The following is a 27,369-nucleotide window of genomic DNA, read 5'->3' as shown; positions in this document are numbered from 1 at the left end:
AATTTTCATGCACATCTCTACATATGCATATTAATAACAGAACTTTTATCCTTTTAGATACTCCCAAGCAAACTCTCTTCTGAATTTGTCACTTAATAGTCCAGAATACTGAATGAGGAACTAGGGAACTTTATGCTGGCTGGAGATAAAAAAGCCAATTATTTTCACTTATTAGCTTATTTTAGCTGGAACCTAACTCCAGGTGTATCAGGCTCAGTGCCTAGAAGGCTCCACCACATAACAGAGATCACTAGCAACCAAGAAGTAAGATAACCTCCTGCCTGCAGTTCTGGAGTTTGGTGCAGAAGGAAGAGGTGCCCATAATAGCAGCAGTTATGCAAACCAAACAGAAAGTGAAATCAATGTGAACTTTGCCTAAATAGGTCACTTATCTGCTTGGGTTTTCCTCTCCACCCCCCTGGCTCCTCAAATGGTCTTTGAACATTGAGAGTTCTTCAAGTCACCGAAGGGCCAATTACACACTCCACTAAGCACAAAAACAAAGCTTGCATAATACAGCGTTGAACTCAGAGGGTTAAAGGACGCCCCTGGGAGCAGCAGCAGCGACAAATAAGCATGTTGAATGTTCGTTCACCTTTCTGATTGCTCATTAAGCTTTGGCATGGTTCCATGTATGAACTCATTGCACCAGAACTTACTCCCCGCTGTTGGGTTTAAATGTACAATACAAACAGGTCCTGGGATGGGCAAGCACAGGGGATCCAAATGTGCAAAAGGTAAGCCAGACTCCGTAATCCGCTGTACTGCAGAAGGCTATCTGTGGCTCTTCACAAGCTGAAAATGAGTATGAAATGTGCCAGGGATAACACATGCAAGGATTTATTAATTTTGCCAGAAATGAAATGGCATCCATCGCTAACACTTGAGCACAGGATGAGGAATCAGGAGAAACTGGCCTTCTGCCTGGTTCTGCTGCTCGCTCCCACACCGACGCTGTGCCACCATTCAGTACTGTACCTTTCCCTCTGCCTCAGTTTCCCCATCTACATTCTGCAGGTCTGTAAATCAAATCTGCTGCATGTATTTTTTGAAGAAGGGAGCTCTGAAAAGAAAGCCAAAAGAGGGAAGGAGGGAATGGAAAGGCAAATCCTTCCAGCATTAGTCAGCCCTTACTTTGCCCAAGTAAGAACAACGGGAGAGTTGGAAATAAAAGGAACCATGAAGGCTGGAAGCACTAGGTTTCAGACAAGTCCACTGTGACAACTGTGCCCCTGTGCTAATAGAGGGGATGGTTCAAATCAGCAGCCCTAAGCTTGGTCCTCCTGGGCTTTGCTCCCTCCAAGCAGTATTCAATGTGCTGCTTTGTCTTTCAGAAAGTACATGTAATTGCTATCGTTCATTATTTACAGATGTGCAGATATCTGAATCTGCTCAACAACCATACTGAGCTGCTGGCTAGAGCCAAGAAGTTAGGTTCACAAGAGGCTTAGGAAGTCTGTCCTGAGAGAGGAGAATTGGGTTTCTGCTGTTCAATTCAAGACATTTCCCCCTTGAAAACACCTGCTGGTTTCTTCCCTTGCACTCACAGGGAAGCAAAAGACAATTTCATGCTATTCCTTATCTGCCTCCTCTGTATCCTTCTGTCAGTTCCCACCAGTGGCTTCCCTATCAGGTGTCACATCTGGGAGGGATGTAAAGCTGACAAGCAGGGAGACTCCTGCCCAACCATCTCAGATTAACCACTTCCATGCTTTTGCCTGTGTAAACATGGGTTCACTCACTGGGTTAGTGGTAGGTAAATAACTGGAAACTGTAGAGGTTCTCTCCCAGTCCGAGACAGTATCAATTGATATGATCCTGGCCTGCCAAAGCTAACATCAAACATGAGTTAACTCTAGCGCTCTTGCAAAATGATAACAACATAGTGCTGTGACATTCCCCACAGTGACTCCCTTCAAGACCGAGACAGGGGGAAGATGAAGAAATGTCCGTCTCTGCAGAAGCTCACCAAGCGTGCTTGAGAAGAAGGGAGCGGGAACCCAGCAGATCACAAACTACGGCGGAGCACAGTGAGAAGAGCCAATACAAGGTGAGCATTTCACTTTTACTTCGAAGGACTAAAGTCTTCAGAGGATGGATTGACAATCATGCAGCATTGTTCCGTCAGCCCATTTTCTGAGAAGAGGGTGGGGGACCACTGTGCAGAAGGACAAATAGCTTCCTAGTGACAACTGAACCATTTGACCACAAAGTAACCCAGAGCAGGTCTCAGATGGCTGGCAGGGATCTGTCGTATGTGATGGATAGCATTTGGAAATCACTAAGGTTAAGAAATCCTGATAATAAAAACCACAAGCTGAGAAGTGTGGGGCATCCCCAAATTTCTGTCCATTTATCTAACACTTGTCAGACAAGTTGAGATTCTTATTTTACATGTGAGCACCGAAAGACACAGAAGCAAAGTGACTTTCAGGTATCTCTGATAAAAATGGGGACTTGTAAATAAAATAATTCAGAGCTCCTGAGCTGATGCCTCAGTAGCTAGCCAGTTTCTCAAAGCACATGGCAGCTAAGACACTGGCTAAGTTACAGTAGTATAGGGTAGAAGATAACAGGATTTACAGGGTTAGGTTTAACAGGATTGAAGGTTAGCAGGCTTTTAAGATTAGGGTTTAAAATAACACAGCAAAAATGGAAATCCACAGTTATGAAGATCACTTTGTATTACTCATTTCTTTCTCCCTGACTCTGCACAGGCTGTAAATCAGCCCAGATCAGGAGACGTCAGCAGCCAGTGCTGTCTTCTCCAGCCCAGAGTGCTGGACTGGCCAGCAGGATACACGGGGATTTCATTTTCAGGGCTCTGACGCTGAACTGTTATGTGACACCTGGAAAGTCACATCACATTTCTGCTTCCTCTCCCACCAGCTGTTGGTTTAGGTTATTATTACTACTACTACTACTATTATTTCTACCCCTGCTGCTATAGGCACTACTACAGAAACCAGCCTCAGATACCAGGATCTCATTGTGCAAATCACTGTGTGCACACAAATCTGTAAAAAACCTCAGTCCACTTCTCCCTGGAACTACTTATGCCTTAAACCAAAAGAAAACAGGTGGAAACAGGCAGATAGGAGAGTGCTGGCACCAGGAGGCAGAGCTGACCAGGCTGTGCACCAGAGCAAGCCCCCCTCAGTCTGGGCTCACATAGTGTCCTGGCCAAAAAGGCTGGTCTCTTTTGCGGTTACTAATCATCACCATGGTATCAGCAATACACAGTTTATGTGTGCAGAGCTCCTGGGATGTACACAGGGGATTAAGACACAGGGAAACAGATCCTGAATGACAGAAGAAAATGTTCAATTCACGCCTTTAGCCTTTCCTAACAACTGCGCTTCTGCGTATTTGAGCCACTCTCAGAATGTCACTGGTTACAAGTATTTGACACAAAGCGATGCCAGGAAGCACTTTTCCTTGGTTTTGTTTTATTGTGGATGCAGAAAAACATGTCTAAAAAATCACCAGCTAGAAATACTGGGCTGTCATGGTTGCATGGCCTGGATTTTCCTTCCAGCACCATGAGATCTCAGACGGGTGTGTTTCTTGGTGTGCTATGCCTGGTATGTACTGGATTTGATTATAGGTTTTCTTGCACTTCTATCTTCATTAGTTCTGCATCACAGAAAGTGTGGAATGCATGCATCGTCAGCCCAAGTAAATTAAGATGTGACATTGCTTTTCAAGGACATGTGCTTGGGGCGTATGTTTTTCCCTACTTCTCTTCTATCAATGCATAAATCCCAAATGGAGCTATCAACAAAAATAAAGGCAACAGTGCTGACCCAGTTTAAGCTGGTATTTCTTTTTTTCTTTCATTCTTTTGCTTCTCAAGGCCAGAGGCAGAGCAGAGGCCACACACAGAGATGCCAAAACACATATGCATTTTGGACATTTTTGTCTGAAGACACTATGAAGTGCTAAAATATTAACTTTGTCAAGCAGAAAGGTTTCCTCTGGCCTTCAGAGGAGTTTTGCAAGTAGCAATAAAAATGTAAAAGAATGCTGAGTAATCAAATGTGGTTTCTTTTTTTTTTTTTCTTTAAATTTAAATAGTAAAGACTGAGTGGCAGTGAGTTGAGGCTGAGTCCTGCAGACTTCATGCTTAAAGGCAGAGACAGCCCTGGGCCGGGGCAGGACAAGGTTCTTTAGCACTATGCTTTCCCCTACACTAAAAGGATCATTTCTAGGGGTAAGAGTCATTATAAGATCCTGCTAGCAAACCTCCTGAATTGTGAGCTTTGGGCACAAGTATGTTGAATGAGAGGGGGATTTTGCAGCATCCAATCCAGGCTCTGAAATTCAGAATAAATTTGTCTTTTCAGTCCCCCTGGCTCTGAGTTGTTCAGAACCAGGCTTTGGATTTGGGGCTGTTTTCCTGTCCAAACTACCTGCTCAGATCTTGACTTTTCCCACAGGATGCCAGTACGGAGAGGATGCAGAGAAGAGGATATTTGAAAAAGCAAAGGGTTGCCTTAGGTGAACTGAGCAGTGACCCCCGAATTCAACCCCCAGTGGCCAGTAAACAGCGACTGAATGGCCATAACAAACACTGCTGACAAGTCCAAGGACAAGCCAGGACATAAAGTCCACTCTTACTCCCCAGGCATGCTGTATCATTTATCATCACTATTATTTAGCTCTTTGGACCACGCTTCCCCACTCTATCAGTCAGTATCAGAAACAGGGCAATCCAAGACAACAAAGGCCAGGCATCCTAGCAGAGTCCCTAAGCTGTGTTGGTGGCACTTGTTGTTTTGTTTTTTTTAATTATTATTATTATTTTTGTCTGCAAAAAGCACTGAAGTAAATACCAAGTAATTATGGTGTTCTGAAGTGACCTTATGGAGCATGTGCTCTAGTCCATGGACCTCAGCCAAAGCTACTATTGTGGATTTCATGCCAAGGCTGGGAGAACCCTGGCTCCCTCCCATTGTTTTCTTTGGCTGGGCTCTATGGATTCTCAGCCTGGCAAGAAAGCCCCATTTTAAAAGTACTGGCAAACATCGTGCAGTTTGTCACACCACGGCTTATGATTTAGGACCTTGATTTAGGCTCAACACTGGGCTCTTTTGTTTAGCTGTGTTGGTACATCATTTGCAACTTCGTATTAGTTAATAAACGTCAGTCGGCCTAGAGCGTGGCATGTCCAGTATTGCGGGGAGGATTTTCCCTTGAATATACAATCCGTAGCAGGAATGACTGAGGGAAATTGAAACAGCTCTATCTGACAGCCGGGGGCTTAAGCTCATGCAAACAGGGCTTTCTAATACAATGGATGCTTCAGTGATAAAATGATATTGCTGCATACCTGGGTAAACCCCAGGGCTGGAGAATAAGGATTTGTACTTCTCTTTTTTGTTTAATAGAAACTCTATTTGTTTATGATTCAACCTCAGAAACACAGGTGAAATTCAAGGGGATTAAAAAAGCCCCCAAAACGAACCAAAACCAACCCTCTGGCTCCACATATCTATCTTACAGATCCCTCAAGGATTTGGTTGTATGTAGCTAGAAGCAAAAAATGACTCTGCAAAAAACCAGCCTTTTGGTAAAAACCAGCTCTTGCACACCTTGTGTATTTTGGAAGCCATATTTTATCATTTTACTGGCTACGGGTAGCAAAAAACAGACACTGATGTTCAGACTCCTCCAAATCCTCTGTGCATGGGGAGGAGGGGGAAGAGGGCAGGCTGAATATTTAAAATCAAACTAGCGCGAGGGAGAAAAGTCTTCTTTTAGAAACAGTCAACTAACTCAAAATCTGTCCCTTTGTGACTGGCACTGCTGAAACTCAAAAGAATAAAACCCAGACTGCTATGCTACTTATTGATTAGAAATTAACAAACCAGACAGCTTCTCCATGAAGTAACTGTCACTTTTTTTGCTGTCAAACTAATCAAGAATAATTGAGTACAATTATTAAGTCATGGATTCGCTTGCAAATGAGCTAGTAAACTGGCTGATTAATGACCAAACTGGATCAAACCACCAGTGACAGAGTTGGCCAATAACACAGCAGAGATGAAGTAGGACCCTGGGAAGGGTCCTACTAATTCTGAGCCTATAAAAATCAAGGATATGGCTGGTGCTATCCCTTGTCCCTGCAGCCAGTACAAATTCCTCTGGTGTCCAGATAGACAAGGAAATATTTAATTTCTTCCATCTTTAAGTCCAGTGTGCGCTATATAGCACTTGATAATTCCTACTTTCTCACTTAAGAGCTTTGTTGCTTGTATTTTACAGTCTCTGTGTCATTCAAGGGAGGACTGCTCAGTATGTGGGCTAGGAAATGAGAAGTGTTGCCACTCTAATACATATATCTGTACAAAAGGCAGTTAATTCCAACTCTGACTGTCTCTTCAGCGCTTCAAAAGTATACGTGAAAGCTATCAGAAGAAACTGTCTGTCTATACCGATAAAATAGGGAAAAAAGGGAGTAATGTTACTCCACAACAAACAAGTATGGCATGACTCCTTCTCCAGAGCTTTATGGCATCAAAGTTTGCCTCTAGCCTGTATCTCACATCAACGGTTTTCTCTGGGCTCCTAGCTGACCAGTTTGACCCAGCACAGACATATTTTTCTTCTTTTATATGCCTTGTCTTGGAAAGCATAGAAATCATCCTTGCTTTGTGGGATAATATCGGAAGTATGGGAGCATGACTATTTTCTGCTCATACCTCACCATGGATATAATTCCATCTTGCTCCAGTCTCTGGCTCTTCTCCAGAGCATTTCTAAGCAAACCAGGTTAGCAAAAGCCAATCCTGAGCAACACACAGCAAACTGAACATCTTGGAAAGTCACTTGCTTTATATCAGTGGGTCTTTCATAACATCTGTATCTGTCAGAAGAGTCGCAAGCAACGCAAGGTCCAAAAAGCATGGGACAAACCAGAGCCAACTGCAGAAAGGTGTCTCAGCACCCATCCTCAGTAGGCTGCGGAGTGCTCCCAACATGGCTTAGCCTCAATGCATTTATGGACATAACTTACGAGCTGATGAGCTGCTGCGGTTTCTCACTTACAGTCTCAAACATTCTCAGGGCTTTTCTTAAACCTTGAGGTTCCTCTGAGACCAACTGGAAGTTGATAAAACAACCTCTCTTGGATTAACAAGGTAAAGGGTCAACTTCCACTCACAGGACCAAATGTCAGCCCCACGTTACAGTTCATTGGTACAAATCCCATTTAAGCTAAAGAAAACTAAAACGTGTGTACACCCAAGCCTACTCTTATGTCTATGTACACTTCACACCTGCCCCTGTGATTTCTGGTCCCAAGTTCACATCCAAACAGGAAAGGGACAATTTTTTGCTTCAGGTGTGACTGAAATCTCAGTCAGCTCACCATGCTCATGAGAATTCAATGTTGGATCTCACTGAACAGCTGACCTGACTTCAGTCTTGCAATATGAGGCCAAATCCTAACAGAAACCACCTGTGGTATTTCAATAATACTAAATCCAAGCCGAATTCAGCCTTGTACCTGACTCACATCCAGCATCAATTTCCTTGGCCCACTTCTAGTCTCTTGCTGTCAGCACTCCAGGACTGAGAGTCATGGAAGAATAAGCTGCATTCTGTTAAACCTCATGGCCAATGCTGCCAGCTGAAGTGTTATCCCTGCTTTTCGTACTGGGGATGGTGACGGGGTATGAAACAGAACAGTTTGTTTTCCAGATCTGATGCAAGGTTTCAGTTATTCAGCTTGCAGTTTTGACTACATGGGGGGTTAGCCAGCTCTGACAACATATGGATATGGTTCATGGAACTAGCTCTTTCCTATAGGATCTGGAAAGGTCTGAGGCATGATTCTTTCTTACTGCAGCACTTGGAATTGACTGTGATGCACACGAGGATGAATTCCTGGGAAAGGCCAAGGCCTTTCCAAGGATGGTCCTCAGTCCTGGCACTTGCTCACTTTGTTGTACACCATCTCAAGAGTGCAATATTGTGAGGCTGGTTTGTTCAGCCAGCATCTGGCTGGCTGCAAGACATATCACTGTTTCCTTGTGACACGAGTAGGAAAACTCATTTCTTGTTATCTCTTTTGGCCATACTGATACATCTCTTTCTAACATCTCAGCTGCTCTGTACTGGACAGCAACAGACGTTGTGCTATATTACCATGTCAAACATATCCACCATATATCTTTGCAGAGGGGAAACCATATGAATGGAAGACATTGGGTATTTCAAACACAGTATTATAACTGAGGCCCCATCAGGCCATACAGATTATGGAATTTCAGCAGGGAAGAGCCCACCGATCTTCTGAATTTTAAACACATACTTTTTCAGCCCCATCTTCCCCACATCCTGAAGAAACTTACAGACACATCCTCGAGGCAAAAATTACATCTAAGATTCTTTCACATCTCCAGAATTCTGTTCTCCTTCCTGTGAACCTGAAGTGTCTCCAGCAGCCATACTACCAGCACAGAGAAAGTTGCCTCAAATACTTGTGCCAAGAAGTTATGCTCACACGTACAAAAACGAGAGAGGTTCTGAGGTCAGGACAGCGACTACATCCTCATACAAAAAAGACTCACTAAAATGAAGATAACAAGAGCAAGAAGATGAATAGAAGATCAAAGGAGAACATACTGCCTTTTTCCCCTCAAGGGGCTGATACCACAACCATTAAACCAGTGTCAAAACTCCCACTGCATTTTGAAATGAATTTAAATATTTTTAGGGGAAAAAAAAAATATTTTGTACAAAATGTAATTTGTGTTGAAAGACTGGAGAAAAAAAAAACAGTAATTGTTATTATTGGCATCATCACAGAAATAAGGCCCCAGTTGTCTTTTCTTAGAAGGGTTAAATTTCTCCTATTATGAAACAGGAAAACAATCTCTGTAAGAAAAATTTTCCAGCCAATGCCCATCCAAAACTCCAGGTCACCAGCAAATATATCCAAATACACAATAAGGTCACAGAAAAAAATACAGAGAACAGCCCTCTTTGTCTAGAATATTAAGTACTGGAACAAATAACAGCAACAGCCTTATGAGTTGTTCACATTTTTCCCAGCATGGCTCTTCCATGCTGAGGGGTTTTTTTTAATCACACTGTATGGATTTTTCTCTCTCATCATCTATCTCCCCTCCATTCCAAGTAAAGCAAGTAATATGTCTTCTTCTGGAGTCACCTATTAGACTACAGATCTCTGGAGCCTGCAGATGTAGCTAGCCCAACTCAAAGCCTTTTGTTTGGTTGTTTTTTTAAGTGAAAGAGAGTACTTAACATATAACCCTTCACTGGTTTCTGTTCTCCTCTATTCTCTGTTTCCTACAGCCCTCATGCTACCCAGTCCCATCTCCTTACTGCCTTCATCTGCTCTGCTGTGCCTGGGTCCTTTTCCACTTGCCTTTAGTTTTGTGTGCCAGAAGCATCTGGGCTTTCTCTAACTCAGCCTTATTAAGGAAGCCAACAGTTGAAACAGGTCTCACAAGTCTGTCATACCAGCCTTTAGAGTGGAAAATACAGGTTTGACCAGTTCAGAGATCAGAGCTCCTTTACCTACCATTCTAGTAAAAAAACAGAAAATATGTATCCAAATCATAATTCGCTTGGTTCTTGGGGCTTTTCAGCCCGGAGAAGAGAAGGCAATGTGGAGACCCCATAGCAGCCTTCCGGTATCTGAAGGGGGCTTACAAGGATGCTGGGGAGGGATTCTTCATTAGGGACTTTAGTGACAGGACAAGGGGTAATGAGTTAAAACTTAAAACAGAGGAAGTTTAGATTGGATATAAGGAAGAAGTTCTTTACTGTAAGGGTGGTGAGGCCCTGGGATGGGCTGCCCAGAGAAGATGTGAACTGTCCATTCCTGGCAGTGTTCAAGGCCAGGTTGGACAGAGCCTTGGGTGACATGGTTTAGTGGGAGGTGTCCCTGCCCATGGCAGGGGGGTTGGAACTGGATGATCTTCAGGTCCTTTCCAACCCTAACTATTCTATGATTCTTACAGGTATAGTATAAATGTGTCTTAATGGTCACTTTGAATACCCCACTACCTTCCAGATGCTTCTTGGCACATTTCTTACCCCCGGGTATTCAACAATGACTACTACAAATTCTTACCCAACCCTAGTCTCACACTTCTCCTTATACTATATAGTTATTTATACTACTATAAATGTTATAGTATTTAATGTTACTCTAATGTTATTTTTTTAATAAATCACATTCAGTGTTGGTACCTGTGGGCCCAGTTCAGGAGAGTGAAGCTCAGCTGCTAACACTCACAGGTTTGGGGTAAGTTGGATCCTCCCCCAGGGATGAACTTTTTGGAGATAGGCATATATAGAAAAGACAGATTTTAGAATGTAAAATCGCATGAGTAATGCATAAATAGTGTGTCCAGGTTGGGACCTTATAGATGGAGGTAGCCCTGAATACTGCAAGCTGAGTTTTTGCAATGCAACTAGCCAGAGGGTAGTTAGACCCCACTGTTGTGGCAAGATAAGGGGGAAAAAAAAGGAACTAAAAAAAATTTGTGTGCATACAACTCCTTAGTTGTACTTCTCTAGTGCCTCCCCTAAGTGGTATCAGAACCTATTGAACCAAGGCCTGTTTTCTCAGTCCAAACATTATTAATGATATGAGCTCCAGAGAATTTGTCCTTTTCTCTTAGTTTCTGCATTTTGGACAACTTTTCCACAAAAAGATAAAGCACTATCTCTTTTCAAAGTGCCTCTAACTGGGTTATTACTGGAACATAGAATACACACATTTATTATTACTGAACTTACCAAAGGCTGAGACTAGCCAGTGCTCAGAGTTCATTTCCACTGCAGCAGAGAGCTATTTTGCCTTGTTCAAGTCTTTTTTTATGTAAAGGAGTAAGAAGGCTCCAGCATCCATCACAATGGAGTTACACGACTGACCCCTTCTTGAACAAGCTATGCAAACCACGAGCATCCACCTCTGAGCAGAAACCGAGATTAAACACAGTTGTTTGCAGAATTTTTTCCTCCAGAATTTTCTAAATTCTTGTCCAAAAAATCTCCCTCACATCCCACAGACATCCTGTACTGGGTCAGTAGCTCACAGCCTGGCTTTATCTCAATCCACGCCAGGGACAGAGGGAACTTTTTGTTCCACTAGCAGGTCCTGTAAGCCAGAGCTCCTGTCACTGCAGTGGCTTCCAAGTCACCCCATACAGCCCTGCCCAAACCAAACATTTCTGGGGGACATTCCTCTAACTCCCAACAGGTCTCCGCAGTCTTCATTTATGTGTCAAGTGGGATTATCCAGCCCTTACCACCAGGGTAATAAAGTGCTCTTCTCCGAGCTGCTCAGCATCGGCCCACAACGGTGAGGGCCTCTGTCACTGCCTATGGGAGAGGTTTGCAGCCAGAACTGGACAAAATCCTTTGGCTGAAGGAAAACAAAACAGGCAGTGATAGGTTGGCTGGGTGTATATTGATTTTAACAAATTGTTTCTATTGGAAAATATACGTCCCCAAAAAGGGGTGAAGGGGGAACACCAAGGGGAAAAAAAAACCACCAGAAAAAGCATATTTAATTTCCTATATCACCCGTATTTGTGATTTTTAAAAAATCTTTCACTATGTTCTTGAACTATTCTAAAGTTTGAACAAAGTGCAATATGTGAATTAAGCATCTGTTGTTTGAACTGAAGTAATTTCAGTTCTGCAGTTAGTTTGGGGTTTTTTTATCCTCCCTGCTTAACTCAAAACCAAGACCTTTTTCTTCTGAATTTTCAGATCATGTAAGTAAAAATCTGAAACATTTATCAGTAGCACAGGTCTTGCTGTGAATTACCTGAGATCTTTGCATGAAAGACTTTCTCAATTATTTGGACGTTATTTTTACTTAGAGCTTCTGCACTCAAAGGAAGGGAAATTTGGGACTTATAGTTCATTCATATTCCTAAGGACCAAACTAGAACTGTGAAAGCAAGTGCTCTCAGATTATTCCTTCCCATTATATAGTCAATACTAACTCAGATTGTATTGTCAACTTCTGCTTAGGCTCAGCTTCAAGACTAATTTTAAACTGTATTGCTGCACAATTCTATGGCTGTTTCTTTAGCCATAATGCAGGCTAATAGGTCAACCTTGGCTTTTGGTAAGTAATAAAATAGAAAAAAACTCTCAGTTACAGGACCTTTAGTATTCCTACTAGACAGCACGTAGTAATTCTTGTTCCTGAGTCATATTGCAAAAGCTTTTTATAATATCTTGCATTTACTCTCAGAGCAAATTATTACATTTTTGTGCTCTTCCCCAGCCATCTAAAAAGGTATTTGAGATTTTCTGTGCAGTGAAGGATGAATGTGCTGCAGGGAACGCTCACAGGCAGCGTGTGCTGAGGTTGCAAATGCTGAAGTGCAGGAGTACTACTCACACCAACATATGCTGTGCCCAGGGCAGGAAATGCTGTTACATGCTTCATTCACATTGGATGTAGGAATAGGTTTTGTTATCTTTTAGGGTACATATACCATTGACATCAGGGATATGATTCGAAAAGCATCCACAGAGCTTCCACATTCACAGCACAGGCTGCCAGGGGAAAGCAGAACCAACTGTTGTAGCTGGCCAAAGAAGAGGACCCAAGAGACAACCTAGCAAAGCAATCTTACACACAGATTCATACAAAATGTACCACAGTGTTACTATTAAATTATCTTTTTTAATGTGATCCATCTCATAACCAGAACTACCTGCTTTTCCACAGTATCTGGCTGGTATCGAAATGATCCAGTGGTGTCAAGTCTGACATGACTGCAGAAACTACCCACCTAAAACTGTTTGCAACGTAGATTGTTGATACAGGAATTCAAACCACACTGCATGTACTACATGTATCTATAGCATGCAAGGCAGAAAAGCACCACAGACTTTTCTGGTTCGTTTTATGTTCAGAGACCTAAAATAGAATAGGTCTTATATAGCTCCTTTGCAGTAGCCACAAGAACATCCAGCCCAGACATTTCACCTCACTGGACACTTCTACACCAGAAATCTAACACAGCGATTACATAGCACCTTCCTATAGCTTTCAAAAAGAAACCTAGTGTAGATCTTCATTATCAGGAGCAGAAGAACAACCTTTTCTTGAATAATTTTCCATCCTCTTTCAATGTGAATTGAGAAGATACATTATTTTCAAAGAGAATCTGAAATGACTTAGCAGAAAGCCAGACCCTTACATGCTAGCAAGATTGGTGAAATGTATCCTCTTGCTTTGGAAGGCATCAGCACAATGCTGCTCATTCAGTCTTTTCCTGGTGGCCACTGGAGAAGAAGGAGATTCACGGCTCCCCTTGGTGCACATCACACAACAAATCTGGCAAACACCTGTCCCAGGGAGGAGGAATCAAAGCAGTGTCTTTCAGAGAAGGATGATCCAGTGTTGCACCTATCGAGCACCATCCAAATTCCAGACATTCGTGCTCCCTGCTATGCTGCTGTTTGTGAACATTCACTCTAATAGGTGTTTCACAGGGTAATTGCCATCCTTCTCACCAGTAACTTGATCGGTGAGACAGGAAGGGAGCTGACAGTTGAACCAGATTCCCCATTTTTCAGTTGTCTCTTGGAGCAGAAACAATGACTAGCACATTTTCAAGGGGATAACTCATGAACAATTCCAGGGCTGAAATCTGTCCTATCAACCGTCTGTCTAATAACGGCTCCAGGATACTCAAAGGGAAAACATGCAAAATCTGTGTCCCTATTTTGGCACCTCAGTAACACAGCTTGATTTTCAGAAGCGCTCAATATCCAACAGCCCTCATGGAAATCAGCATGGGCAGGAGATAGCAACACTGGTGTGGACAGATAATAAGCATGACAAAGAGTTGACCTTTGCTACATCTGCCTTCACCAAGCTGAACACTGATTTTCTCCCTCACATCCACATCACAGTAAAGGCAGAAACAGCGGGAGGGAAAACAGCCACGACACAGCATCCTAAAAAAAATCTCTCAAGATTACTCTGACATATTCCTGAGGGCAAAGGTGGATGCACAGACCTAAAGCTTGCATAAAACTTCCTCATTTCCCCACAGCTGGGGTTTATTATCAGCCTCGCATATCTGTATTGCTCTAAACCTTGCATTTCACAGACGTATCTACAGTAACTGTTTCTAAATTAATAGCATTTAAATGTTAAATATGAGCAGCCTGCAGCTATGTGTGCTATAGAAGCAGATCTTGCAAGCCTGACTCATAGCAATAAGCACTTCGATATCAGCTTCTTAATTGTGATGGAAATTACTGGAGCAAATTACCATAAAGGTTTAGGAACATTCAGTCCATTCTGACCCTTCCAGGTCTGTTGCAATATGTATTTGCTTTTTGTTCATAAATGTTAAAATGCCTTTTTTTTTTATGAGTCTTTTCTTTCCCTTGAGAACACAAAAAGAAACTACTTTTTACCATGGCAAGGTACCAAGAAGACAGGTGGCTTCATGCATAAACAATGATAAACGGGAAAGAGGTGATAGAAATTCCACCCTGCACACTTCCAAGTCTAGCACACAAGTTCTCCACAGTGGATGAGGTTGCTTGAAGCAGAAAGAGGTTACTGGCTCCACTAAATCCTAGCTCAAAATCATTAACAGGTCATCAATGCACCTACGACTTTCATACACCCCAATTTTAGAGCAATTACTCCACAAACCCAGGGTCACATCCTCACACTTAGAGGAAAAAGGTGAGGGCAACACTAGCTGAGAAACCAGTCTTTTGTATGAGTGTAGTCTCTACAGCCTGATCTAGGGAGGCAAAGCCTTACACTGATGTGCTTGCTTGTGAACAACAACATTTGGGAAAGATAACAGCCTGCATAATGCATAGCGCTTTAGTTCTTTCCCAGAGAATTGCTATCTGTTTAACTTGATGCCTTTGTTTCTGCAAATGTAGCTTTTAAAGGAGTGTTGAAAATTGTAATTTTGACACTTTCAGAGAACGAATATTTCAAGATAAGTCAGAACAAGTTCAAGGCATTAGTCCATTTTCAGTAGGGGATTCCTTCAGGTTGGATTAACCAAGATTTATTTGGTTTGCTTATGTTCTGTCTGCTCGTGTTTTCTTTGTACAAGTTCCAGTAAGCTCTGGAATTAATGTACTGATAGGGTCATGCCAGGGGAGCCTCATCTGAGATGAACCAAATTTCCACTGGCACTTAGGGGATCTTAATAGCACATTTGAACGTATGTGTACTTATGTATATAGGCTGAGAGAGGGGGACCAGCAAATTGGCCTTCAGCTTCTTCTATGAACTTGTGCGGCATGATCAGTCCCCACGGCTTTTTTTGTCCCAGGAACAAGCACTTCCCAGTGTTCTCATACCTCCCTGGATTCAGAACAGAGTGTTCCTTCCCATGCTCCAACCAGGAGGACGACGAGGGGCTGGCCCCGAGGGGTGATAATGAAAATGCCTTGGTAATGAACCCATCTGGTGATGTCCTCATTGGCCTGGCTTTCAGTGCCAAGAAACTCAGCAGGGGTCACCCACTCTTTAAAGCAAACATATGTACAATACGTACAAATTTTACTTTCCCTGCAATTTCCACCCCCTGCTGCTAATGTTTTAAATACTTTCCCTGAAAATACGTCTCTGCAGGAACGGCTGCTAAGCTCTCCAACTCTGCTGCTATGCAATCCAGTGGCCTGACCTTTTCGATGGAAGAGTGTCCCAGATGAAGTCAAGCACTTGACGTGACAGGGCTCATGCTTCCAAACCAGCATAAGTTAATGGCTATCAAGGCAACCCCCATATTGCTAATCTATAAATGCCAGGATCTGCTTTCTGATACTGAGGCTGAGTGACACCACACCACCGATGTCTACAGAGATAGATGTTCTTCTTTACAAAAGAGTGTGTCTTGACAATACTGCCTATTGAAAACAGCCTTTGGCCATGCTGTCTCCAGATACAGACATCGTCTAGCAGAGTGATAACTGAACCAGGCCATAAGCTTGCCACGGGGATGCTAACACTGAAGCAGTCAGTTGTGTGGCAGCCCTCAAGCTTGTCCCGTTTGGCTCACTAGCACTGAAGAACCCCAGGACAACAGCTAGCCCAATCACCTCCTGCAAAACAAGCTCCCAGCACCCAGAGCCTGGAAATGAGGCACCAGCACCTTCATCCACACCTAAACTCTGCAGCACAGATCCATCATCCTCCATAGACAAAGCACTGGCTCTTGTCACCTCCCAGGAGATGTAACCACAACTGGCAAGCCAACCAAATGAAAGGTCTGAAAGGGAAAGGAGCCCACCATCGTCTGTGCCAGCAGACAGACACTGAACCAAGCCTACTGCTGGAGGATTTCAAGGAAGTGTCCACCAAATAAAACTAATGGGACAAGCAGCACCTTCGGCCCCACTGGCCAGGTCTCCCATAGCTCAAAGGTGCCCTCCTCTGGCTGATTTTGACAGACTCATTTATAGTTGCTGGGATAACACTTTCTGTGGAAAGGAATGACTGAAAATCAGCTGCAAAGTGGTCACCGAAGAGCAAATTATCCTGCAAGAGGAGGTTTTCCAAAATGGCATGAGATGGGCCAGCTACACCATGGCTCCCATCACAGCCAACGTGCAGGAAGCATCTACAGAGGGTAGTTCTACAGATGAAGTTCTCAGCCAGGGATTTCAGTTAGCTTGTGGTTCTGAAACCTCATGTTTTACAGTTTTCAATGTAGGTATGGAAAAAGCATGATTTTTTAGAGCTGAGTTTGAATTACAGAGCAAAATTTTCTGGCTCACAAATTTCCATACTGCAAAGTCATCTTTGGCCTTTTGTCTCCAAGCAGTTGCCTGACATATCCCAGATGACTACTTTAGGAAAAGGCAAATCATGCCCTAGAAATGCCTGTTTTCTCTTTGCTGACTGAATGGCAGTCTAGACAGTGAGCACAGATGGAGATCTCTGTATTTAGTCAGGTGAATCACACACCCCCAGACTCCAAGTTTCAAGGTTGCTTTTCTGGCTGAAGTTGTTAATGACAGAAACTATCCACAGATATCTTAGGAATCTCTGACTTACCTGTCTGTCACTGCATGTGTATTCCACCTAGGTATGTCAGAGGTTTTTTTCTCCTTTTTTCCCATTTTAATATCATGGGGAATTTCTCTGCTTTCCCTAGAAGATAATTCCACAGGCTAGTAAGTCTTGGATTCTCACCCTCTCTTATTGTATATCTTGGCTATTTGCTAGAGAAGATTTCTGTGCATTTAAAGATATTTGATGCATAATCAAAATTTATGCTTACATACTTTGTCTTTTTCTTTAGATAAATAAATCAACCCAGAATCTTATTACTCAATTCAGTCTTCTTGTGAGGTATTTTCAACTGAGCTTCCTTGATTAGATGATGTCAGTAACAAGCTGATTAGAATTAAAATTATAAGCCACTCTCCATATGTTTAAGAATGTTCACATCGGTTTAAGGAAAAAAGAATAAAACCAGCTTTGTAAATCAAAGGAAGTATATGTGCAAGCAAACATTAAGCAGCTCTCAATGGGCTTCTTTATATGTCATTAACCTGATCTGCATGATACTTAGACAAAGTCATCAACAACTGCTTTTGTATCAAAGCAACAGTCAATGGAAAAGAAGCAATTAACAGTAACATTGAGACTGTTAACAGTGAAGTGAGGTTCATGGGGCAGGCGTTCATTGTGGAAAGCCCTAGAATGCTCTTATGGTGTTTCTATAACAGTATTATGATTTGAAAGGACACCTTGTGTTACAACATGTTAGTAGGGATAGCACCACCTTTTTCCAGAGTGTATTTTTGCCAGCTTGAGTTAAAGCTGAGCTGCCCAAGGCTCTTCTGTATTTAACCATACATCTCTCATCACAGGTTTGGGATTTGCCTTCCAAAGGTCCCCTCCAGTTTGACAGCAGCACTCATATCACCGTCCTTCTGCCTAAAAAGACCTCCCAAAATACGCTGATTACAGTTTTTTTCCCCACTGATAATTTGCCTCTCCAAGTGGCAGGGAGTAGTCCTGTTTGCAGTTGGTAGGTCTGTCTGGCATGACATGTAAACCACCTAAGATGTTTGCTTCAATTCCCAGCAGTCAGGACAGAGTGTATTTGAACTTCTTGGAACATGCCAGGCTTTGGGGTTTCTTGCATGTAACGGTAAGTGAGCTTCCTTGCTTTGATTTCTGCACCAAGTCATGGGTGACAGAAATACTCTTCATTTTTCACTTACGTAGGTAGCTCCACTCTTAGATATAATTGCATAAGTTTATTTGGACGATTCAGACAGCCACTTTGCTCTGTTAGCATCTCTGCCCACACCCATCCTTGTAAGTTTGTGACTTGGCTTGGTCTTTTCTAAACAGACCATTAAGGATTTGTTAAATCTAGTCTCTCAGTAAGAAGATTATATATGATATTATAAAAATCAACTGCCTGGTTTGGTTTTTTCCAGTATGTTGATATTAGAGCTACATCATCCAGTCTACTGTCCCTTACAGTCTGAAGGCTGTCTGGGTGTAACTGATGCTACAACTTGGCACATGGTCTCTGTTACCACTGGCTACTGCAGAGGAGGGTGCAAGTCAGTTATAGTCTAGAAATGCCAAGACTTCTTGCCTTTCCATTAACACTGAAAGCTTTATTATTATAAAACATTTTCACTACAGCACTGCCAAAAAGCGAAGAATGGGACTTTTTAGGCATTATACATCACAGGGAGGTAGACAGTCATTGCCTAGCTTGTAATTTTAAAAAATAAATTACAAAAGAAAACAGAGACAAACATGGCAGGAGAAGAGGTGTTCTGGGTCTAATTCTGAGATTATACGAACTATTTGTGAACTCCTCTTCCCCCTGAATGTTTCTTGAATAGCTTTTACGGGAGATATCTATGTCTGTACGATCTATAATGGGTAATAATAATTAAGGCACATCTTAAATAGAAGATAAGAGTATATTTTTCAGAATCCCTACCAGGAAATAGGGTGGTTTGGCTTGCCAGAGTGGAAAAAAGCCTGGCATATTGTGTCAATATCACAGGATCTGCCTTTCTTTAAATATATAAAATCTCTCATGGTTACAGTTAACATATAACCATTCTTTTTCAAATTCTGCTTTCAAAAGTTTCTCAACATTGAGAACCAGCTGCTTCTATTCCAGCCCTTTTCACAGCAGCCAAGTCTACAAAAAGATTTTAACACTTCACGTTGATAATTACTTTAATCAGAGAACTCTCAAGATCTCTGCAAACATTCATTAACACTTGCAATAGCTCCCCAGGCCTTTTATAGGGGGTTCTCATTTTATCCCCAATGTATAGACAGAGTAACTAAGGTAACAGCAGGCAAAAAGTGTTTGACTTCCCACTTCCAAGCTGTAGTGTGTTAACTATTAGATAATTATTCTTCTACTGAGAACAGCTTAATGCTGTAATGTACAAATATTGACTGCTTATGCTCAAGTGCCGCTCTCAAAAATCTTCTTCAGAGGTGGCTGCATCAATCTAGTTTCATGCAGAAATTACGTTCTATTTGCAAAGTTTGCACAGGGATTCTGTCTGCCAGACTGTGGAAGACAAGACTGAGAGTGTCAGTTCAGGCCCTGCACAAAAGTAGTCCTTAGCTTTGAGGTTCAAGCAGTAGAAGACCTCCTTCACTAAAAAACAGGGACCCCATAATCCGTGCTCCCCCCTGAGTTAGTACCATGAACCAGGGCATGGAGGGGTGTCACTCGGGTCACCGTGCCCCTCTCCACTGTCACCAAACACCCAAAGCAAAGGCCCTTTGGTGTCAGGAGGGGCAGCCTCAACCTCACCCCAGTGCCTGCCCCTGCTTGCTCTGCTGCCTTTGGAGACACATTTTTCTGACAATGGAGAGAGCTGCAAAAACCACAAAATTGTGCATCTTTTCCATGCTGGGAAAACATCCTGAGCTGTTGCCTCCCTTCCACCCCATTACTAATCACTGGAAACAGCTGTTCCCTTTTTGTTTTTTGTTGCTATTTAGTACCGTTCTGATCAACTGCTTCTGGAAAAGACAATAAGAGAAAGAAAATTCTACATAGCACTCCACACAGCTGAGAAAGGTAAAGGCAGCTAATTGTTGTGATTCTTCAGCTCCCTAAGAACTGACCTGAAGCACCCTAAACTCATCCCAGAATCTGTGATATTCAGATTCATACCAGTACCCAAGAAAGGAAAAAACTATTTTTCATTTCCAGTCCTCTGACCCATCCAGGTTTCATGAAGTAATACGTTCAGATTTTGCCAGTACCTACTAGGGTAGGTCAACCTAGAACAGCCTGAAGCTATTAAAGCAGTTCTCTATATGTCTGTGAACACATGTATCATAAAGTCAAAATGATGGAATGCCTGGTACAGATAGATTTTTTAAAACAGTCAAGAACTGTTTGTTCCCAGCTCTGGAGGAGTTACGGATTCCTGAGATGGACCAAAGCTGCCAAATGAATCTAGATACGAGAACGGCCTTTCATCTTCATCACCTTCAAAATTCAGGGGAAGATGAAAGTCCATTTTGGTGTCTCAGTAAAACCTTCAAAGCTGAAGGTGATGCAACCCATGTACTGTCTAAAGAATTAATCACCACACAGATGGCAAAATAAATGTAGAAAGGAAGAGCCAACTGTGAGTTTGCATGTATACAGGCCAGCTCCTCAGCTGTTAGGAGCGAGCCCAGTTTATACGAGATGACAGCCCAACTCCCTGCTTCAGGGCTTTTTTTTTTGTTTGGGATTTTAGAGCTGTTGTTTGGTTTCTTTTGTTGTTTTGGGGTTGGATTTTCTGTGGGATTTGTTTGTTGGGTTTGGGTTTTTTTTTAAGATTATGATAAAGCTATTTAGAGGTATTTCTCCCCCCCCCCTCCCATTACATCCATTCTCTTCCTCTCTCGACTCAGTTCCCATAAAGCTGAACAGACCCCCATAGCCTCAATGGGAGTAGAGATGGGGCTTTACACCTGATGGTGGCAGCTGAATCCTGTGGTGAGGAGCAGGGTAGGTTGGCAGTACCATATGTCTGCCCCTCCAAACTCTTCAGCAGCCTCATCACCATGGCAATGGATAGAAGGAACATTGGTTGGAGGAAAGCCTGGGGCAGTAACGTAATGCAAGGATTCAACCTGGGAACGCTGCCTGGTTAGCATATACCTAACCTAAATCCTCCTCCGCAGATAATCCTCAAGCCATTTCTAATTAGCCTGTTGTACCCAGTTTCTGAGATGACACAGGAGATGTGCCTCTGCTATTGGCCACCACAAGCACTGTATGCTAAGGAAGACCAGGCAGGCTGCACCAGGCAGAGGAGATATATATACAGATGAGATATTTCTAGGTATTTGAGGCATGATCAGCTTTTTAAGCATCTCTATATTGCTATTTTCACTCCTAGGAGGACAGTGAAAGAGCTAAGTTCCCCTAATAAGTGTTGCCACACCAAAATCAGAATGTTTTTGACTAGGTCAATCCATGTACCTGAGTGCACTGTTAGATTTGCTTTGTTCCCATTAATGCTAACACTACATAGCTACTATGGCTGAACCCACCCTGACAGTACTATTCAGTCAACCAGCATTGGCTTATGATGACACTATATTTCAACACAACTACATGGACAGATGGAATGGAGGAAAATTCATGTGACACACTGTTTTAAATCAATTCTTAAATTACTTGGTCAGGTCAGCACATTGGCCCAGAAAGGGAAGAAATCTGTTCAAAGAAGGAGCTGTGAGACCTGATAGAAAAAACATGACCTCTAGCCCCTCTGCATGAATACATCTACCGGCACAGCACCATTAGTGGCCACCGTTATGAAAAACTTTGCAGAAAAAAAAATGTATAACAAGCAAGAAGTATATTTAAGTAGTAAATATAGCCCAGTTCTTGGTTTTACTGACTAGGCAGGACTCATGATTTCAGGTCAAGCATTAGAACATATAAACCCTTATATGTCACCAAGCCAAACAGCCTTCCAAATATCAGTTCTCCTCCCACCACCTTCTGGGTTTTGCAGGAATTGTCTCTTGATGGTCAGCCCTTGATTCCATCTGTTGTATCATGACAGCCCTTTGCACACAAGAATAGAAAAGGAGAGCTTGTGTGTGAGCCAATAAAGGAACATGGAGGTTCCTTTGAAACAGAAATAATCTGAGTTTCAAGATCAAGCCTTGCAGACAGGGGGCACTCAGAAATTACAAAGGGAGCAGAGCTCCTGAGGGTCCTTTGGGTTGCTGTCGGTTGGGGGTTTTTGGGTTGATTGGGGATTTTTTTGCACTGAGCAAGGAACAGGTGTTCAGCTGTTTCACAGCCAGGAGCATCATTCCAGTCAGAGATGCCTCTCCAGCATCAAGGGTTTTCCAGGAACACATTTGCACTCATTAGCAGTTATTGCCACAATGGTACAAGTCAGCACAAGCTTAGGATGCTGGCACAAATATAAACTTGGTTGCTGTCCAGTAAAGCATATTAAGTTTGTTTGAATGAGGTGAAGGGAGCGATAGTAGAACAAAGCATCCTTCAGCTAATCATAGAAAAAGTAGAGGAAAGGGAAACAAAAGTAACTGTGTATTGACTTGCATGTCCAAATATCATCATTAGAAATACTTTGCCAGGCCTAACGCTCACACTCACACATCAGACTTGCCTATTCAAGCGCTGGGACTATGAGTATATACCATGTTCCACTAAGGAAAATACACCTAACTAACCTTTTGCACATACCTCTACGTTATGTGCTCAGACTCCTAGCCCTTGTGCTCAGAAATATTCCTCCCAGTTGTGCACTCCAGATGATTTCAACAATTGGGCCTGTATTTTCACAGATTTTGATGTTTATTCAATAACACCATAACTCATACTCAGCCAGCGGTTTGCTTTTCATAGCCTTCAAACAGAAATCGATTTTCAATGCATATCCGAAGTTATCATCTTATATCACTCCTCAGCCACAGCATGCTATATTAACTAGGCTTTAACTAATTTTATTCAGGCATAACTCATTACATTAGCAAATCTGATCTATGACAGTAATTACTCTCCAGCAGCTACTGTCTGGCCACCCTCAGCTCTGCATCTCCTCAGCAGCAGCCTCACGGGAGAGGCTCTGATCCTGATGGACATCAGAACCAAACCTTCCTTTCCTGCCAAGAGGAAGTGTTTGTCCACATCTGCCAGCTGGAAGCTAGGCCAGGAACTATAATGTAGAGTGAGACATCAGAAGTAACCAGATTTTCTGGAACATTTTTCAAAGAAGAGTTTGTAAAACCAGCATTTGGGGTAAATGAAGGAACCGCTTCTGGACAAGCTACTGGTTGAGAGCATTAACTCCACATTACCTGCAGCAAGCACTCCTATTTCCCATCTACATCTGAACGTCACCTCAGTGACAGAAACAACAGCTGTATCTTTCACCTTCCTCAATGTCCAGGGAGATAGCTTGCTTTCCTCAGTCCCTGTGGGACTTCAGCAATACCAAATCCTGACAGTAAGAAACAGGGTTGATTTGTCCCAGAAGCCTGTGTCCAAACAAGCACTTTGCCAGTCTGCTTGCTGTTGTGGTGGTACATGTAAAGGTTGTGTACAGTCTTGTGAGAAGCCAAGCAGAGTGTAGCAAAATGTCTATGCTCTTAATTGTATTTTTGATGACACAGGAGGCATGGAGTGCTAACGTTAATGGGGACTATGAAGGCAGGAAGGAAATATCTCACTCAGAAGCTCAACAGCTTCCTGCAAAGAGCTGTGATGGAAAAGATCAAGACCTCCATGCCATAGTTTGATGATACACTGAGTCCAGTTTGTATTCTGACCAAAAACGCCACAGCCACATGGGGCAAAATGCAGCACAAGAATAAGCTGTGCCAGTTCAAATTTGTTGAAAACATTTCAACATGTCAGCTTTGTAACAGCAGGCTTTATTCCAGATCAAATATCGCCTGCCTGCACCACTTCATGCTGGATCAAGTATTCTTTATCTTCCTGCCACCAGTATAAAGCCGAAATAAAACGGCAAAGCCAACATGAATTCTTCATCTTGAACTCAACAGGAGGCAACTGCATTCCCATCCTTGGCCTACAGCAATTTGCTACCTCTGGATGTACAGATCTGGTACTGTACAACCACAACCTGAAGATGTAATTACACGACCACCTTTCCAAGAACAAACGGTTTAAGAAGTTCTCACTTTCCTGCCTGACCCAGGTCTACTGTTCCCATCCCTACACCTCAGTGTACCTCATTTACTTGTGCTGATGCAACTGGTTGTGGGGCTATGCAGTAAACTGTGTCAGGGAAACATTTCTTGGATGGCATTCAGACTGTTGTTGGGGTTTTTTTAATTTTGGTGCACTTCATGTCTCCACAAAGAGCTGCCCCAGCACAACCGAGGGGGCAAACGAACGGTGTGGTACAGTGCCAAGAGCAAGTGGCCAAAGATGGGAGCAAAACTTCTAAATTGCCTCTGCTGCTGGGGAAAACATTCATGTAACTGCACCCAGAGTAAGTTAGCTGCCAGCCTCCTGAGCAAGCTATCAGCATAGCATTTGCATTTGAATTGAGAGAAAAATCCCCAAGGATCATGTCTAGGCAGGTGCTTAGTCTAGAGTTGGTCAGAGGTGGGATGGAAGGAGGGCAATCTTCATGAATATTGGGTAAACAGCTCCTCATGCTGCTTCACACTACAAGGATTTTAGGTTGTTTCCAAAACTTTTGCCTATCTATTTGTACCTTTCCCTTGAGCTTTAATAGATAAATCTTTCCTTTGCTTTGCAGGGAAGCCTGTCTAGGGTCATGGGACCAGACTCTGCACAACGGAAAAGCTCATCTAGCTAATTAATTACTGCTCCTGCCTCCCTCAGCATCAGAGAAGGAATCCAGCTCTCTTGGGTCAAGCTACACAAGCTAATAGGAAGGCACTTTAAAATACAGCTGGGGACTGCATCCTCTGTAGTTTGCAGTCATCAAGCTTGGTCCACAGCAGGGAATTTTCCCTGCTGTAGCTTGCGGAAAACTGATGGGAGCCACAAGAGCGGGCCAGGCTGTGGGAAACCTGCGCTCCCAAATAGATCCTGAATCTTGCCAAGGGTGGTAAATGCGCATACCTGCTGCCAGCCAAGTCTGCCTAACACTGTGTTTGATACTGTCTGCTGCTGGATTTTTATTTGCTTGCCTATTTCAGGGGGAAAAGGGGTGAGAGAGGTGAGTGTGGTAGCAGGATTACCACATATAGTCATTATAACCATTAACCACAGCACACTAAATGAATCACTGGGCATCACAGCAGATCCACACATGCTTTACTTAAAGCTTCCTGACTTGAATCTCTGTTTTCTGTACAAATGCCCAGTGATTGTTTCAAGCAACCAAGCACATTTCCAATGTTACTGCTGCAACTCCTTCCAAAAAAATTCCTAAACAGATGAAGCTCTGCTGAAGGAACAGATCTGTTTATAGAACATACTTTTCTTTCACTAGACCAAATATATTCAGCCCTCTCAAATAAATATGTACATTAAAAACTTCGTAACTTGCTAAATCAGAAAAAGAAAGAAATAGCAAATGGGAAATTACGTAACTTAGAGCAACTTCAGCGAGAACATGCATTTTAAAATACTTTATGCGTGCTCCTTCAAGGATAAATCCGAGAGCAAATTTTTAAACATTCAAATATCTAAGACTGAATAAATGGTTCCATTAGAGACAGAGAGGAGTGAAAATGTGAATCAAAGAGATTATTTTTTTAAAATAAGTCTCCAGTCTATACCATTACAACCTAAATGTTGTCTTAGCCTGGAATTTAAGAAACTGAAAGAGAATCTAACTAGGCAAATAGAGCAATACTGACTTGTTTGGTTTTATTATCCAAGCTAAAATAAATAAATAAATAAAGAAAGAAAGGTTATAAATCATAATTTTTCAAATCCTGTTGTTCTTATTACTTGAGCAGCTATTGCCACAATCATATGCTTGTAACAGTACCTGGCAGCAGTTTCAATAAGTTATCTGAGTATTACAAAATGGCTTTACGACAGCAGACAAAACCACTCCATTCAGCCCTGCTAAACTGATCCCTTTTTGGCTTCCATTCTGAACCTACCCCTCTGGAAGTGCCCTCCCCATATCACAAGGCAGCTGAGATCATGCCAAGTGAATCAAAACCCCAGGAAAACACAATAGGATTAAAAAATCCTGAGGAGAGAAGCCAACCAGCAGTTTTTCCATGGACATTAATAAAAGCAGGATCGGACCATAAGCACAACAGTATAATCTCCCAACCTTTACTCAGGTGTAGAGGTCTGGACTGTGGCTTCACATATGTTTGCACAGTACTTAGCAGGCTGAAAGAAGCAAGTAATTATGTAACAGTTGGCTTCATTGATTCAGCTCCGTTGAATAAAGGTTGCAGGAGCAGACTCGAGACTGTATATCATATGTTCTTAATCCTTCAGTTTATTCTGATTTAATAGCGAGGATGTGTGCAACACACATCAGCAGAGCCCTGAGTGCACAGGTATGCCAGCCATAATCACCAGAGCTATATTGGTCCAAATAATATCATCTTATCTATCAGCTGTCTCCGCAGTTTATATGAGCTGCTTATCTCAAAGAGCTATTACATCTGAACTTTAGTTCAGGCTTTTGTTTGATCTTGTTTTGTTTTGCATTCATTTGAAGCTCTGCATATCATGCTTTTAATTTTGCACTGAAATGCATCAGGGCCTTTAATTTTGTTCCTGCTACTGATGCAATATGGCCTTAGCAACAATGAGAACAGTGAGCAAGTCATGAAAATAATAAACCATGCTAGGTCTGGAGGCTATGAAATCAGTTCAAACATACTGCGGGGAGCTGTACTGCCTGCACTGAGACACATGGCTTTCCATGGGCACCAGCCCATTTATGAGTCATGAAACATAATGGAGTATTGTTGAAAGCTTTGGGACCATGAGAAATTATCTACTGCCCGGCATGGGGAATGGTATAAACTGGCAAAGAACTGGAGTTACATTCTTTTACAGAAATGAAATCAGACAGCCTTGGCCTGCTTTCCAGTGTACAAAACCACAAATCATGAGGACAACTCCTTAATTAGGACTAATTTTTTATTTTTTTTTTTTTTTTAAAGACTTGCCACTGTACTAACCAACCAGGGAAGCCAACATTTGCTCTGCCCCTAGCCAGGCTATAATGAGGCAGACAACATAGGGAAGAGAAAAAGGAGGAGGGGTGAGGGTAGTGTCCCAGCATGAGCTACAGAGTACCTTTCTCTCTCCCACAGCAGGTGACAACCCCTCATGCCGAGGGATTTGGTACACACAGGCAAGTAGAGCAAAAGCTATTTGCTTAATATTAAGGTGT

At 42.5% G+C, this 27,369-nt stretch overlaps 2 long non-coding RNA genes across 5 annotated transcripts in view; one reads left to right on the top strand and one right to left on the bottom strand.

Annotated features, from left to right (window-relative positions):
• Positions 1 to 27,369, bottom strand: part of LOC136019804 (uncharacterized) — a 207,053-nt gene that overhangs the window by 139,440 nt on the left and 40,244 nt on the right. The gene's annotated exons all lie outside the window — the stretch shown is intronic.
• On the top strand, positions 699 to 25,490 carry LOC136019805 (uncharacterized). Of its 2 annotated transcripts, none has more exons than XR_010615071.1 (3): positions 699 to 737; positions 1,907 to 2,050; positions 24,784 to 25,490. It is a non-coding gene; the product is annotated as an uncharacterized LOC136019805 (long non-coding RNA). The 2 variants fall into 2 exon arrangements; XR_010615070.1 differs by lacking the exon at positions 24,784 to 25,490 and adding an exon at positions 3,857 to 3,932.

This window comes from Lathamus discolor, chromosome 10 (genome assembly GCF_037157495.1).
Source record: "Lathamus discolor isolate bLatDis1 chromosome 10, bLatDis1.hap1, whole genome shotgun sequence".
NCBI lineage: Eukaryota > Metazoa > Chordata > Aves > Psittaciformes > Psittacidae > Lathamus > Lathamus discolor.
Note: the sequence above shows the minus strand (reverse complement) of the source record. Positions and strands in the feature narration are given on the sequence as shown.